We start from the raw sequence: 16,638 nt of genomic DNA on the forward strand, positions 1-16,638 counted from the left end.
ATAATACTTTTTTAAAAATCGAGAAACTCTCATGCAATACTGACATAAACAAGAGGTAAGCTTAGAATGAATGTACAAATTTACTCATGCCACAAATCTGCCTATGTTGCTAATTTTGTAAAACAAACAAAATCCACAGCCTAGTGCAGGACAGAACCTGTTTCATGTTCCACATGAGGGTATTGCAAGTTCACAAAATGAGTGGTTTTATTTCTTAGACCCTCCTACACAACAGCTGTGCAAGACTGAAACTTGCCCAATAGAAACAGAAGTTGTTTTGTTATCATGGTTGTGAAGAACAAGTTGGAAATGTGAACACCTATGTCTCAAACAACTAAAAGGAAATAAATCCATAGTATTCAAATCATGATTTCATACCTCTTTATAGTTCACAAACATTTGTCTCCTATTTGAGTACACAGGATTATCTGTGCAGAGGAAGGATCTGATTTTGTCTCACTAAATCCTGTACTTAAAAAACAGGAAAGGAGGAAGGATTCTGACCAAAAAATATGGAGAATATTACCTTAAATGTGTTAGGAGTCCCTGACCTTTCAGACTTGGTTAAAGAATGGACAAAATGTCAAGCAACATTTAAAGGAAGCTGAGAACTCCAGACAGGGCAGCTGGCAAGGATAAATCCAACATCCATGATAAAGACAAAGGTCAGGGGGCAAATATATGAAAATTACTTTGTACAAGTGAGGACAACAATACTGTCACATCTGTCAGTTCTTCAGAGCATCTGAATAATAATTTCCCTTGGATCAGGACCCAAATGAGCCTTATAATATGAGACTGTAATTCCCCTTTGGGTAAAAAACCCTTTAAACACAATGATAGCCTAAAGATTACTGGAACTGGAATAAACAACATCACTTGGTCACACAGAGGAGCCACACTGCAGACACTCACAGCGATGACCAGACCGACCTCAAAATGAAGCAGGCGATGCAGGACAGACAGACACAAAGAGCTTCAGCAAATAAATGATTCAAAGTCATCAGAGCTGGAAGACCAAAGTGTTTCCTCTCTGAGTTTGGGTATATACAGGCAGGTGAAACAGTTCTTTGCTGTGACAGAAGCTTTTAGCTCAGGACTAGTTGAAGTGTGCATAACCCTTCTCTGCAGCAGACTGTAAGCACAAGAGAAGGGAGAGATGTGTAATCTGCATCTGTACTCAAAAGATTAAAAAGCAGGAGCCTAGAAAGCTTAAAGTATTACTGTAGTGCAGCTAATGCAAAATCAATGGCAGCAAAACACCTCAGAGCTCGGGTGATGCAGGAGTCTGGCTGGGGGAGAGGTCCCACGAGCTGGGCAGGGAAATAATTCCTGATGTGAGACTTGTCCCTGTGAAACAGTCCAGAACCTTTGTAATATTGTGGGGTGTTCACAAAAGGAGATGAGCATCGAGCTTTAAATAAATGTCATTTAGAAGACTGCACACATTCAGTGCTTGGATCAAAATTTTTCCACTGACTGAAATGGGAATATATCAAAATAAGGACATGAATTACAATAATAAGTATTTCTTTTTTTCTGAACTCCATAGCAAGATAAAAGCTCTATGTCTGATATATTTGCCTTTCTACATTTGTTTTTGCATTTCCCATATCTGATGGCAAAGCACACACACACACACACTGTGCAGCAAAACAATCCATATTCATATCTGAGAGTGCATTATGTAATTCTGTCTTCAGATAATATAACTGTAATGTGAAGTGAAAAGTGCTGAATAAATTACTTATCCTGATAAGTGTTTCTCTGTAAATGAAAGTCTAAAGGCACCACAACAGTAGGGGTAGCATTCAGGCTGAAATAAGAATTGGAATTGTACAGAGTATTTTCACCATCCTGGTGGCAATGAAATGGGACTGCTCAGTGTACAACACATCCTTAATATTGTTTCCAAAAGAAAAAACCCTGATAATCTAAGATTCCTGGTGAGTGTGTAGCATTGAGCCAGGATTTATCACGGCCATAACAGATGGTAACACACTCACAATGATTCTGTTATGGAACTCTAACCTCAGAGTCACAACACTTCCCCTGCAATAGCAGTGCAATCCACGAATCAGGGAAAAGCATTTGACATTCATTTGTTAAATAACCTGTTTCTGAAATGGAACAATGGGTCAAGATGAGTCAATTACTATTTACACATTTACCCAGCTGTGTGACAGCTGTAGCCACAGGTAGAGCACACACAGAGGCAGCTGAGAGTGGAAAAACAACCTGAGAATTGCCACAGCCATCTCTGCTTTGCTCTGTGCCATCCTCCATCCTACTCCTCCCCAATGCCAGGGAGCTTGAACAGTGTGGCAAAGTGTTATTATTTCACTGAGTAAAGCAGTGCATTGCTGAAATTACCCTCCCCAGAGTGAGAGCCAGAGGGGCCGAGGAGTAGTTTGAATTTTCTGTGATTGTACACGCTGCCCTTGGCTCAGCTTGTAATGAGCTTTCCCTCTGGAGAGGGCAAATCCCCAGGGCTTGGGGCAGAAAAGTGAATAGAGAAGGGTGTTGCTTCATGTTCATGTTAGTACAGGGCTGTGTTTTGAGGAGAGGGCTGTAAAATTAAAGAGAAATTGAGAGGTAAAAGGGGGAAACTAAAAGAGGGAAAAGAGAAGACAATAGGAAAGTGAGAAACGATAGGGAAAAAAGCACCAAGGAATGAAATACTGGCAGTAGCAAGGAAGCAACGGGATAAAGTTACTCTTCAGTTACTGTTTTACATGGTTCTGTTTACCTAAAGCACAGAGATGAAACATAAAGTGATTAACAGCCAACAGAGTAAAGAATATTTGTTGCCATCTATCAATGTGGAAAATAAATTCCAGTTCATGTAGAAGGAAACATCAAACTTTCTAGCATTTAAAAAGTCAAGGTTAGATTATTTTAAATTAAATTTTAAATTCAGGTGAAATTTATAATTTGTTGAACAGCTGCTGACATTTTTGTTTTTCCTCAGACTCCCAGAGAGGCTAGAAGGCTTTATCTCAAAGTAGAGAGGGAGAACAGGAATCAAATTCTTCCTGAAAAGAGGAATACATAAAAACATCCAACCTGTGATGTCCCTTGGTTCAGATCTCAATCTTAGCCTTCAAATCAGCACAATCCATTGTCACTGAGGAGAAGATATGGAATAGGAAGACAAATCACACAGGTATGTGTGGGGAAGCAGCAAACCTAGCAAAGAACATTTCTAGATGAACTAACAACCCTTCATGAAAAATAAATACCAGGATGCAGACATCCAGGTTATTTCTGTCACCAGTTTCTTTGTGTAGTGCTTTATATCAACAGAAAGTTATTTTTAAATACTTGCACAGTGTTTCTTCTTTAGTGGTGTTTTACACACATGCAGATTAAACAAATCAGATATGGAAAAGGACAGGAAACTCATTGGTCTGTGGCCATAGAGGTCTGGTTATTTTAAATATCATTGTAATTTGAATTATAGTAAGGTTAAGAGTGGGATTCTGAACAATTCATGATAAACAACAGTGATCATTTCATCTTAATGTCAGGCAAATTTCATCCTAATGATTCAAATATCTTTTTGCTTTAGAACCTGTATTACTCTTAAAAGAAGCACCTGTATTGCTCTTAAAAGTATTCCTCTTAAAACAGGCCTCTGACACCAGGGGTGAAGCTCTGAAGAGTTACCTCAAGATCACAGCAGACAAGACTTATATGATTAAGTGTTGGAATGCATGAAAAAATCCATATTACAAATTACCAAAGACAGGATAACAATAAACACCCATGGGCAATGGGGTGACATTTGTCACCCAATGTCAGAGTGCCCATCCTTCCTTCTTGTGCACCAAGCCACAGCTGAAACTGCAGCCAAGGGTTTATTGTCAGGCTGACATTTCCTTTCCTTTACTTACCTAACAGAACAACTGAATGCCTCAGAAAAATCTTATTCAATAAAGATCCTGGTCTTAGATTTTGCAATAACACCCACAGAATGCCAGTGGGTCAATCACATCACCACTGATAATTTTATATAAAATACTGATTAAACATCAACCCTACACAAGTATTACACCTAAAGTCAGGTAATTTTTTTTGTTTGTTCCTTCATTCTTCCACCAATCCTAAAGAGGAAGATCTGCTTAGAGCAAACTGTTTCAGGCTGCAGCCCCATCTCAAACACTGGCAGTCCCTGCTAATCACTCTAAGTGCATCCCTGATTTGTTTACCAGGGAAACTGCCTCTTGTCAGACAGCTCTCAGTGCTGCTGTTTACACGCTGCAGATGTAAATCATGATGTGACCATGCCAATGTGACAACAGCAAAGTGTCCGAGCTCCTCTGAGGAGATGAGATGACAGGGGACAGAACAGACCTGCACAGCTGACAATTCCTGACACTGAACATAGGTTGTTGATTTTAGCCATTATTTTTTCAGTTTTACATAATATCCCTTTGGTGATTTATAAATATTATCAAGGCGGAGAGCCCACCTCATTTCACAGAGCTGTGGCTCACACAACAAAAGCTGTCAAAGCAGAGCCAAAGAGAGGGAGGGCCTTTGGAGATGGCATTTTGTCCTGCCTGGTGATTTCATGAGTCCACCGTGCCCTATGGCAGGTAAAGATGCATTGCTACTGAAATGGGGAGTGGACAAGAGGACAAAGATATCTTTTATTTCTCTTCACCTAATCTTCATTAAGGAAAAATTAATTTCATTTCAAAGCAAACATGCTGACTTAGATACTTTCTCAAACTGGCATGCCACCATCCCTTCAAAATTTTGCAAGAACAGAGTCCTATCTGAACCAACTCCACTGCAAACAGGAAAAGGAGAGAGATGTGGAAGACAACATAAACCTGTACAATTATTTTTCAGGGCTACACAATAAATTTTAGAAACCTAGCAATTAACATTAATTTTCACTCTGTAAAAGCACCTTGTTACAGCTTAAACAGCTTGTTAATATTTATTGTGACAGTGGTTTGATGCAAACCTATTGCTGCAATTCAGAAAATGCTGTAATACAAAGTCCTTCAGGGGTGTGGGGCACAGCTGGTTCTGAATCCCAACTCAACCCCAGTGACCCCTTTGGGCTCCACCTTGCTCTTCACAGAAAATGCTCAGCTGGGGAAAAGGAGGAGTGGGAGGTGATGACCTCTGAGTCCCCATTTTGAGCTACATCTTATCTGCAGATATCAAAGAAAGGATTTCAAATGTTTTATGCTCTCCAACTGTATTTTGAAGCATATTGACTTTTTCTACTTTTTAAAGAGAATTTGCATACATGCTAAATTCAGCATACAAACAAGAATTTGAGGAATAAGCTTAATGGCTTTTTCCCTAATGCACACAGTTTTCCATTACTAAAATGCAAGTTAGTCTAACTTCTAGTGGAAGGTGTCCCTGCCCATGGCAGAGGGGTTGGAACTAAATAATTTTTAAGGTCTTTTCCAGCCCAAGCCATTCTATGATTTTAATCCACCATTTCAACTTACATTAAACAAAACTCAAACTAAGTACATTAAACTTACATTAAGCAAAACCCCAAAATGTATATGATTTAAAATAGCTTAATAATTGCCACTTGTGTCCATCCAGAAACTTGACACCCACATGTATATATAAAACACAGCCATGAAATCACACTATGAATTAATTTTATCTCCTTCAGTCCTCTTAACATGAGGTCATCAGGAGAAGGAGGTTTAACACAGATGCTTAAACTGCATCTGGATTGGATAGTAGATCACAAAAATTTCCACCCCATCCTAAATTCTCCACTACTGAGAGGGTCAGAAAAGATAAAAAGGCTTGAAAAGTCACATGAAGTACTAAAGCAAGTCTAAAGTAGTGTTAACTGGAGATTTTTGTTGAGTGTTGTCCTGGCCCCCTCACCCCACTCCCTGCAGGTGTTTTCTGTGAGTGCTCAGGCAGTTTGTGCTGGTTATTAGCACTTGTACAGAGCACAGATATGGGTACATACACTCTGTGAGGGCTTGGGGACATTTTGTGCCTGGATTCTGGGGTTACCTCCAGGGAACACAGAAGGAAATTGGACACGTTTGGTTTGGTGCTCTTTGCTGCTTAAGCTGATGTCCAACAAGCAGATCACTGCCACAACATCAGAGCTGCTGCTGCAAATGCCACTGGCTGGGGAGTCAGATATTCACCACAGTTGTGGGAACCCAGAACATCCCTCTGGCTGTCCTGGACTTCAGAACCCCTGCCAGGGGGCTCAGAGACCCTGGCACAGAGCCCAAGACACCTGTGGTTTTGATTATGACCCATGGAGCAAATTACCAACCTTGTATGAAGATCAGCAGGCCACAACAGTTTAAGTGGAATATTAGTGAAGTTATCACAGGGTGGAAAAGTAGATTTTGGGGTTTTTGGTGTGAGGGCTCAGGAGGCAAAATGGAGGGAACTGGGTGTGTCCAGCCTTTCTCCTTTTCTTGGCCTCCATCTTCTGCTGCGATGTTGGCACTTACACATTGGTCTAGAGTAGAAGCTCACTGTCTAACATAGGTGATAGGTATTGGTAAACACTGTACACATAGGTTTTAGTATAAAGACATAACAACGCCCCTGGGGCAGGCAGAGTGCCTGGAACTGTCCTGCTGGATGGACCTTGGCAGGGCAGGAGAAAGAATTTTACAGATAAGACGCAATAAACAACCTTGAGACCCAGAACTGAAGATCTCCGACTCATTCTTCAAGCACTCAGGCTGGGAAAAGAGACTTTTAACAATCTTGGGGTCACAGTGACCCAGAAAGACCCTGAGACACTGTCACTGCCTGTCCCAGACCAGCTCAAAAACAAACAGGAGGGCTGCTTCTCCCAGCTTCTGGTGCTGCTGTGGTCATGCACTCAGTTGCTGGGCTAAGAGCTTGAATCGGAAATAGGTGTCAAATTGGTGTCACATCGTCTCACCAAGTCTCTCAGGGAGGAATGGTTGCCTGCAGAACGCTTCATTCCACAAGGAGAATGAGTAATGCAGCAGGGAGGAAAAACAAAGAACAGAAGGCAAGCTCTCCCTCTCTGAACGGGGGCACCGTGTTGTCATTAATGACTAACACCAGAAAGTGTCTGGAAAAGCTGCAACAATAAGCATAAGGGAAACTGAAGCAATCACATCACACTTTCACAGCTATAAAATCTCTCTGACATGCTTGGCAAGGAAGTTTGGTGTGAAGGGACTAGTATATGCAGGATGTAGTAGCAGCAGATAAAGAATGAAAAAAGCCTCTGCATTTGTTGATTAATCACAAGCTTGTCCTTGAGTTCCCTTCAAACTTTTGACCATGACAAAAAAAATTTTAAAAAATTATCCAAGGAAAGAGAATGACACCATGTTCTGAGAGTGAAACAAATCTGACAAATCTGTAGCAATATTCTGTGTATTGCCCTACATGACTGGATGAAATTAGGGGCTGTCAAAGTCAGTAACTAAGTCCAGCAGCAATTTGAGACAGATGGATCTTGTGGAGAAAACATGAGCATCCTCAAAATGCTCTGCTCTATTCAGCAGTTAGGTTGTTGCAACTGGGAATAGAAATTTAAAAATAGAAGAAACTTTCATTTGAAGAAGCTGGAAGTCTTAACTAAAAGCCTGGAATCTCAAAAGCAGCATTTTTTGCTTGAAACACATAAAAATTTTGGTACCTATGGATAAAACGTGGCTTTTTCCATGAGCATTGTGCCACATTTGTATGTTGTAGCAATAATTTTCCGCTTTGGAATTCTGATTCTTTGCCTAAAAGAAAGCCATTCTCCACATAAAACCATATTTTGTAAAGACTGTGTAAGGCCCATGAAGTATCCCTTTTTTGTAGCTGGACAAATTTCCATGAAGAAAATAGATATTTGGGGTAGCTGATAACTGCATTGAAAGAAATGCCAGGGCAGAAACTCACTGTATATTAACAGTATCAGGCAGGGCTACACCTTGTTCCTCTTTGTTTTGTTCCTCACACAAACAATTTGGGAAAAATTATCAAGAAATGAAATGGAATTTTTTTTCCCATTTCTTTTTTATTTTCTGTACTGCAGTTAATTTAGAAAAACATTTTCTAAGGTATGCCCTAAAATTTCTCAGAGCTACCAGGGAGTAATTTCCTCAGCCTAATCTCCTCCACAAGATTGTAAAAACTGTAGGATAAAAGGGGAACTGTGGCGATTTACCTACTAATTAGTTGCTCTTATTAAGAGGAGCGAGATAATTGATTTTCGGATGCACTACCCCTTATTAAGACCTAATTTAACTGTATATCAAAGACTAATTAAATGGCATTACTCCATCTCACTGATGAGTTTTGATGCTTGGTGAATAGATTTGGGTGAAAAATGAACACTCAGTAATAGATTTCTAATTCACACAGATAACTATGAACTGAGAAGCTGAGCAAAGGGAATTTTGCATTATCTAAAACTAACACATTTTTTGGTATTCCTTTACATGGGTAGTCTGAAATGAAAAAAATAAAACATTTAAACACCTGCTGAGAACTACAGGGAAAGGGAAAGACAATGAGAAGGCTCTCTGTGTAAAGTGGTTATTTAAACATTTAGGTAATTTTCTTACAGTGAGGAATTAAATTTGTGAAAAGCCTATGTTCTTTTGTGTGTATTCATCTGTTTATTCTGCAGAGCTGTGTAGCTACATAAAGGGATGACAAAAATATATACTATTTATTTGTGTCATTTTTTAAAAGCATTTAAAGAAAACAGACTTCCGAATTATTTGAATTTCTGATTATTCCAATACCTTACAACATTGAAACTTTATTTAGTGCTGAAAAGGAATTAAGAGACTGAATTACATGCCTCCAATTCCTTGAAATAGTCTGCAAGTTAAAATAAATATGAAATAAGAAAAGATTAAGTTGCTTTTGTGCAAAGGAATGGCAGGGACTGAGTTTACTAATAAATCCTTCAATATTCATTTAAATGAAATCATCTGTCCTAAAATAATTCCTTTAGCAATCCAGTGTCTGGTTTAATAAAAAACAACTTACAGTAAATTTGAGTGTGTAAAGGAAATAAATGCAAAGCTTTAATCCCATCAATCTACCCTCTAAATAAAATGTTTTGTCCTCCAGACAGAATTGCTCTGACAATACAAACTCATCGTTCTATTTAATCTCTCAGGTCATGGCCCCAGAGATTATGATGAGCTGTCTCTCAAAGCCACACTGTGCTTCAGTACAACATCTCTTGGATAAATCACAGGATCCTCACCCAAAAAAACAAAGACTTCACTACAGCTCTGGGGTGTATTTGCTTGTTTCTATTGGTTTCCTTCACTGGCAAGAACATAACTGCATATGGGAGCATCAGTCATGTGTCACTTCTCCATTCATTTTGGGCCAAGGTGTGACATACAAAAACAACAATCTATAGCTTTTAGACATTTAAAGAAACTGTAGAGACTGAGGGTTATTCACTTGAAACTAAAACTTGAAGGTATAAAGTTATGCGGTATTAGCTGAAGGATATTTACACATTAATTATTCTTCTACTAATTCAAGTAGAAATAGCAATAATGTAAAGGAAAACAAATATTTATTTCAGCATTTGCACAAATCATATTTATAAATAGATATGCAAGCAAACTATTTATGTAAACATTCCCTAAAGAACCCTGGGTATGACCAGCCTTGCAGCCAAGCTATACATGGAAGATTTTTGAGCAAATAATTACAACAGAATTTACTCTTCAGTTTGTGGAAAATGTGGAGTATTTTATATATTAAGGCATTTATATCCAAATATGTAAATGCTGCTAGAGAAAACTTGAAGCTTTCTAAAAAGAACTAAAATGCAAATAAACTTAAATACTACATTAAGAATATAATGCTTTTCCTTCTTACTTAAAACATGTCCTTTGTAAGCACGTGGAATTCGCTGGCTGGATTTAGAAATACAAATCACCTCACCCTTCTCTACATCTGCACCTTCATGATCACAGATACACACAGGATGCAAAAACACTCATTTTATTCATGTTTTTGCCTAGCACTCAGTCTTACTATCATGGATATTTGCTAGATCAGCAGGTAAAGGAAGGACGTGTTCAGGTACTTGGGGTCTAAATGCAAGACATACATCTACGTTGGATGATTATGTTGGATCAGTGATGCAACATAACAGGCAAAGCAATGTTGCTCTAAGACCTTTTCCCCAAAATCCACCCTGAACTTTACATAGCAACGCAAAACATCCCACAACCCTCTGGTACTGTTACTCTCTCCTTATTTTCTTTATTTGCATTTTGCTCTTTCAAGATTTCTGTTGGCACATTCTGATTAACACCTTGAGAGATTTCAGTACCATCACAGGACTTTCATATTCTACTTCAGGTCTCTTCTCTTTATACTTAAAACAGAGACTAACATTAAGTGAATGCAACCCTTGATCATAAATTTCCCATTCTGCTGACATGAAAAAAATACCTCACTATTGCGTAAGAAAATTACAGGAAGAAAAGTGAACATTTTGGAGACTTCACTTTAATGTGAGAATAATGAATTTTCTCTTAATGGAGAATTTCTGTGATAATCACTGCAGGCTTTACTAAAGGAGTCACAGAGATTCTATTCCTCAACATTATTTTTAAGATGCCCATTGGCTTAATGGCAAAACACAATATCAGTGCTCAATATTCTGCAATAAGGACAGCCTCCTTTTCTGTTTTGCTAAAGACACTGGCACAAGGATGTATTTGGCATTAAAACACAGGATGTAATACTGGAGGGAAGAACAACTATTCCAATTAATTTCCCTGAACTGATGAAAAGGTTAAAATAGGGGAAGCTAAAATATCAAGTTGGATTTTTTGTTGTTTACTCAGTGAGCAAGAAGAACACCGGGCAGCTAAATAAAAAAAATCCAAAACTATTACTGCCTTACCTTCTCCAATTAACATTTACAAAAAGGAAAATCTGACAGCATTCAATAGCCAAATCTTAGCAATTATTAAAAAGCACAACTCAAATAATCAAGCAATTCATATATTACTAAAGAAAGAACCAACAGTAGAACATGCTAAATGGCCAGACAAGTTCTATACAAACAAGTATTGTAGAATGCCAGCAACAATGTATGGTAATGAGTTAGCTATAATTAGTACCACAAGCCTTAAAATAACTCCATCCTCCCAAGTTTGCTGTATCCTGGATATGATTAAATATTTTTTTTTTCTCCCCAGCATAAATAAAATGGTAATTGAAAGCTGATTTAAGATCAAAGACAATCTCAAGTTTATAAATAGTTGTAGCTGGCTGTGAAGTATTCTCGCCAAAATTTCTTGAAAGTGCTACAATGGTAGTACACTTGCAGGAACTAAACTGAAATAAGATATTTTTTGAAAGACTTACAGACAGGAAAAGAGGTCTGAGGAAAAAACCCCCACAAATACATTATCATAGAATCTACAGCACTAAGCACTGTTAGACGAAGGTAATTATAAAACAGTCTATTTGATGTATCTGAAAAAACCCAAAACCAAAAAACCAGACCCCACCACAATACAAAAATAAAACAGTCCTAAGACCACTAGAGAGTAAATATCAATTACCACTGAGAAGCCCAAATTCCTTGTGTAATTCTTTATTCTTTTCATCTAATGTTTTCACAGGACACCAGCAATTACAGGAGCTTTGGTTTTTATTCATGATTGGCAAAATCCTAGTTTATAATCCCTCTAGGTACCAACCTCAATATTTGCAGTTGTATTTAAATTATTTTCTGCTATTTTACCATAGTTTCTGAAACAATGTACTTTAAGTTTCTAAAGCAGTTCCACAAATATGCACTTTTGGAAGTGTTATTTTTTGCATTGTATGAGGCAGCAAAGCAAGACAGAAGCAGTGGAAACTTTGAGACAAAAGAAACTTGCTACCCAAAAACCCTTCCTCAACTGAGGTTGTTTGTGGACCTAAACGACCCAAATAACTCTGGGATTGAAACTAAAGTGTCAGTTCCAAACAGAACATTTAATGATACTTAAGATAGAGAGAAAAAATTCCCAAGCAGAAGAAAAGTGTGAAGTAACAATTTTGCATAAACCATGAGCTATCCTATTAACTGAATCTCAACAAAAACCCCACAGAGAATGTGGCTTTGAATTGCTGAAATTTATGATATATTTTCATGAAGTGTAATTACAATCTCATGATAATCTGGATTAATACACCCCATTGATACACAGTGTATAAAAATATCCCCTCTGAATTGCTACTGTATATTCTAATCCAGTTGTTTGAGACACATCTGGATTGCATTCACTTCCTCTTAATACATTTGTTATTAAAAAACTATTAGTAGAACTCTTTGTTCCAAATTTTTGTCCTCTTGAACAATCTGACCAATTCATTTTAGAGATCTGAAGGAATAAATATAATTAATACAGTTGAAGGGATGACCTCTGATACAAACATCAATTTCCCGAGTTGTTTTTCTCCCCTTCTTATCAGTGCTGAATAATTAACACAAGCAGAAAACCTGAGTTCCTAGCTGAAAAGTGCACTTGAATATTTGAGACCCACTTAGAGACTGATGACCTTTCAGGTAGGAAAGTGAGAGATCAGATCCAACAACTTGCTTGCAGGTTGTGGTGCATTAGCATCACAAATGCCAGAGGCTAGCAGTCCTGGGCATAAGGCAACAGGACAACATTCAATCAGCAGGTGAAACATGCCAAGTGAAAGGATTGGGAATTTCCATTGCCGGTTTGTCTAACTCTTATGTTCCTCTAAGTTGCTGATCATGCCTTCCCCCCACCAACTGGGTTAATTTTCTCTAAGTTGACTACTACTTTCCCAGAATAATCAGTCTAAATTTCTAAGTCTTCTAACACAACACTTCACCTGGCTGTGGCACGTATGTGCGACAGGTTTTTCATCCGGCAGATCTGTGTAACCTGCGTGTATGAGCAACCCTGGGATCATCTTTAGCTATCCAAACAGAGAAATCATTGAACTAACACCCTTGAGTGTTGCTATGCTGACTCTCAAAGTTCACAAATAGGTCTTTCCGTACATCTCTGACTTGCAAGTGCAAAGGGAAGCTGCAGACAGACACAGCCCTCATGTCACCAGTTTATTCATATGTGCCATAATCTTCTGCTGACAAGATCTTTCTGCTGTGAGAAGAACCATATTGTAAAACAGGCCTCTAAATACAGAGAAATAAGTAATTAAGAAGTGCTGGGGCAGCCACAGGAAGAGAGAAATCCTTCCTCAGCCATTCCTTACAAGAGCAGACTGCAAACCAGTGAGGCAGGGAGAGCAACTGAGCACCTTGCTGCACCCAGACCTGAGCAAGGCAGTAACAACAATCAATGCAAGCACTTAAAAAGATTCCTGATTACGCCCTAAGGCTTGAATTTTCACCAGGGAGCCAAAGCACTGGGAATAACATATAACACATTTTTATTTTCCCAAATCATAGGACTTCCTGCCAAGAGCAGCCCAGGACAAGGCAAGCAGAGTGCTGCAAGTGTCAGTAGGGATCTCAAATCCCACGACTGCAGCCTGGAATGCAACGGATATTGTTCATTCTGCAGAGCACAAACCCATCAGCACAGCTCAGGAAGCAGATCAATAGATTATAAGGAACCTCACAGTCATCACAGTGTCCTCTTTCCTCAAAAAAGAACCTCACTCAGCGATATAGGCATATCTATATGGTCTGTTTTCACTGCAGCAGTGGGAGTTGCAGGTGTTTATGTATAAAAGTATGTATACATACACATATGTATTTTATACATACATACAGAAGTGGGTTTCACATGCATTCACATGCACACAGACACAATCTTAAAGATTTGAACATATAAACCTTCCACTGAAGATTCCAAAAGGAACCATTTCATTGGAAATCCTTTTAAAACCCACACAATGAGTTTTTATAAAAATCACACTGGAACTAGATTGAGACCTATTTCAGAAATAAAGGGCACAGGCTTATGGCAATGAACACCAAATGTATTTTTTAACAGGGAAATAGACTAAATGCTTGAGCAGATGTGGCAAAAATTAAAAGCAGTTAAAGGCAATAATCAAGTTGACGTCTCAGAAAGAAAAAACATCAAGCAGTATATAGAAATAAGGTGACTGCAAAAGATGAAAAGATAGCACAGAGATATGAAACTGCAAAATTTGCACAACAGCATGGAAAATAAAAGTGTGATTTAAAAATTAACCCAAAATAATCAGAAAAAGGACAATTATGGATATTTAAGCAGCAAGACAGATGCTGACACTGAGAGGAATAGCACAGACTATAGAATTCAGAAGCTCTTTGGATGAGCAAGAAACATTTTTCAAGATTTTAGCTTACAAAACGCCTGCTGTCATTCACAAGCATTACCTTGAGGAGACTTTCAGCAGGGGATGAACTCTGAAAACACTTCACAGAGAGGTGTTTGGATTTCCACGTTGAGTCTGAAAAACAGAAAATCACCGGTTAAAGCCATCAGCTTATGACACAGAGGTAGTACTGGCAAAAGTGACAGAAAATATCCATATAAGAAATCTGCCCACTGAACAGAGAAAGTGTCAAGGAGAGAGGTGGATTAGTGGCTTTATCTCAGAAGTGACAGATTTCTGCATTTCAGAAGTGCCGTGCTGGAGTGGGTGATGGAAGGACTTACATGATCAAGGAGAACCTGTGGTTCACCAATAGCTGAGGGTTTTGATTTGATCTAAACTCTTTTGTAAAATCCCAAGATTAACCCCATACAGCCACTTTTCCCCTTTGAATTCCAGGGAGATTGAACAACACTGGAAATACATCGCAATAATATAACCTGAGAACAGGTTAGGAAAAAGTCTGGTTTCAACCTTCCTTCCACACCTCCCCACCCACCCAAGGAATAAAAAGCAATTTTGGGTGACAATAAACTTTGTTGTATATGCAGCTAGAAGGCAGCATATTCTTTTCATTTCTCATTTAAAGACAGATCATCAGGAAGTCATTACATTGGGAAGATTGGATCTCTGCACTGTTGTGGTGTAATTGAGCACTGCTGTACACAAATATTGTAGATAATAAAACATAAAAAGGTTTGCAGTATTGGACTTGTCCTTTTCCCTAACCTATGGTGTTAGGTTTAATCCATCAGCAAAAACAAAGGAAGTTTTCTCCAAAGTTAAACAGAATTTGCTGGATTGGAATATATTTTCTTAATTATTGTAAACAGTTTAAAAACTGGATAACCTAGCCTATGATTCTGGCTATTTTGTCTGAACTCCACCTCCATCTTACAGAGGGTTACAACCAGGACAGGGCACTACTACCAGCACATAAAGAAGCAGTAGGGAGGGAGGAAAAGCAGGCAGGCTGTTTTAATGGACATGTCTCAATTCACAGGTCAGCAGTGCCTACGCTGCTTTTAAGTCAGCACCAATGCCCTGATGATGTTTTTAAGCTGCTTCTTGCAACATCAGGATCACCATGGATGACAGACTTGCTGCAGGCTAAATTCAAGGAATATGCAGAGATCCTGTAAGGGTTTCAGATACTTCAATATATCATGTCTGCTCTGGCAGGGGATAATATTAGTGCTATTGAGATAAGGGTGCAGTGGTGCTGTTTGAAAAGATCAGCATCCTGCCTGCTGGGCTGTGATAAACAGTGGTGTGTTTCACACATTGGGGGAAGCAGTGACAGCCCCGTGCAGGCACTCCAGAGCAGCAGGGAGACACAAACAACTTCGTGGTGTGCTGGGAGTAGGAACAATTCTGCATAAATGAACTCGGTTTTGGTATGGTGGGAGTAAGAACAATCCTGCATAAGTGAAATTGTTTGTGGTGTGGTGAGGGCAGGAGAAATTCTGCATAAGTGAACTCGTACTGCACAACTTCTGTCTCGCTTCAGCATCTCAGGAGCTCGACTCAGCGGTTACAGGGTTCAGGTTCTGATCAGAAAATGGGAGGAAGACTTGAAGAGAAGGGGCAGAGAGCAAAAATTCAACACAGAACAACGGAGCCAAGTGAAGACCACACAGCTACATTTCCTCTGTGACAGAGGGCCACAGAATTGCTCCATAAAGGTGTGAGTAGCGCATTTTCATTCTACCTACAGCAACAAAATGACACACCACCACTTTAAAGTGTGTTGGTTTCTAATCCATAGCAAAGAATTCTCTTCTTCCACAAAAAGCACTTTTGTTTCAGTGAATTTTTGAAGAAAGAATACTTAGCAATTGCTTAAGATTAAAAAAAAAAAAAACCTGAGAGAAAAGAACTGCATTCAGAATATTTTTTATGCACACAATTAAACAGCTTTAAAAAATTTCACTCATCTCTTTTTTTTCCCCCTTCTCCTTACTACATTTATTCAAACTATCCTAGTAGATTAAATACTACCTCCAAACTTTCCAAGCATCCTTTTCTACCTTTTGAAAGGACAGCCTCTTAACCATCAGTGGCTTTGTCAATCTGAGTTAATGGGACAAATGCCAATGCACAGGTAAGATCATAACAGAGTTCTGAGCCATTAGGATTTGTTTCAAACATAGAGAAAAAACTGACATTTCCAAAATTTAACTGAAGTTCTGGAAATCTTACTCTCCAGTAATTTGGGGATAAAGATTTTCAGCTCTGGCAACTTTAGAATTATTTTTAAGAAAGTGAAGTTATAAGAGGTTC

Source organism: Ammospiza nelsoni, chromosome 16 (assembly GCF_027579445.1).
Source record: "Ammospiza nelsoni isolate bAmmNel1 chromosome 16, bAmmNel1.pri, whole genome shotgun sequence".
NCBI classification, from domain to species: Eukaryota; Metazoa; Chordata; class Aves; order Passeriformes; family Passerellidae; genus Ammospiza; species Ammospiza nelsoni.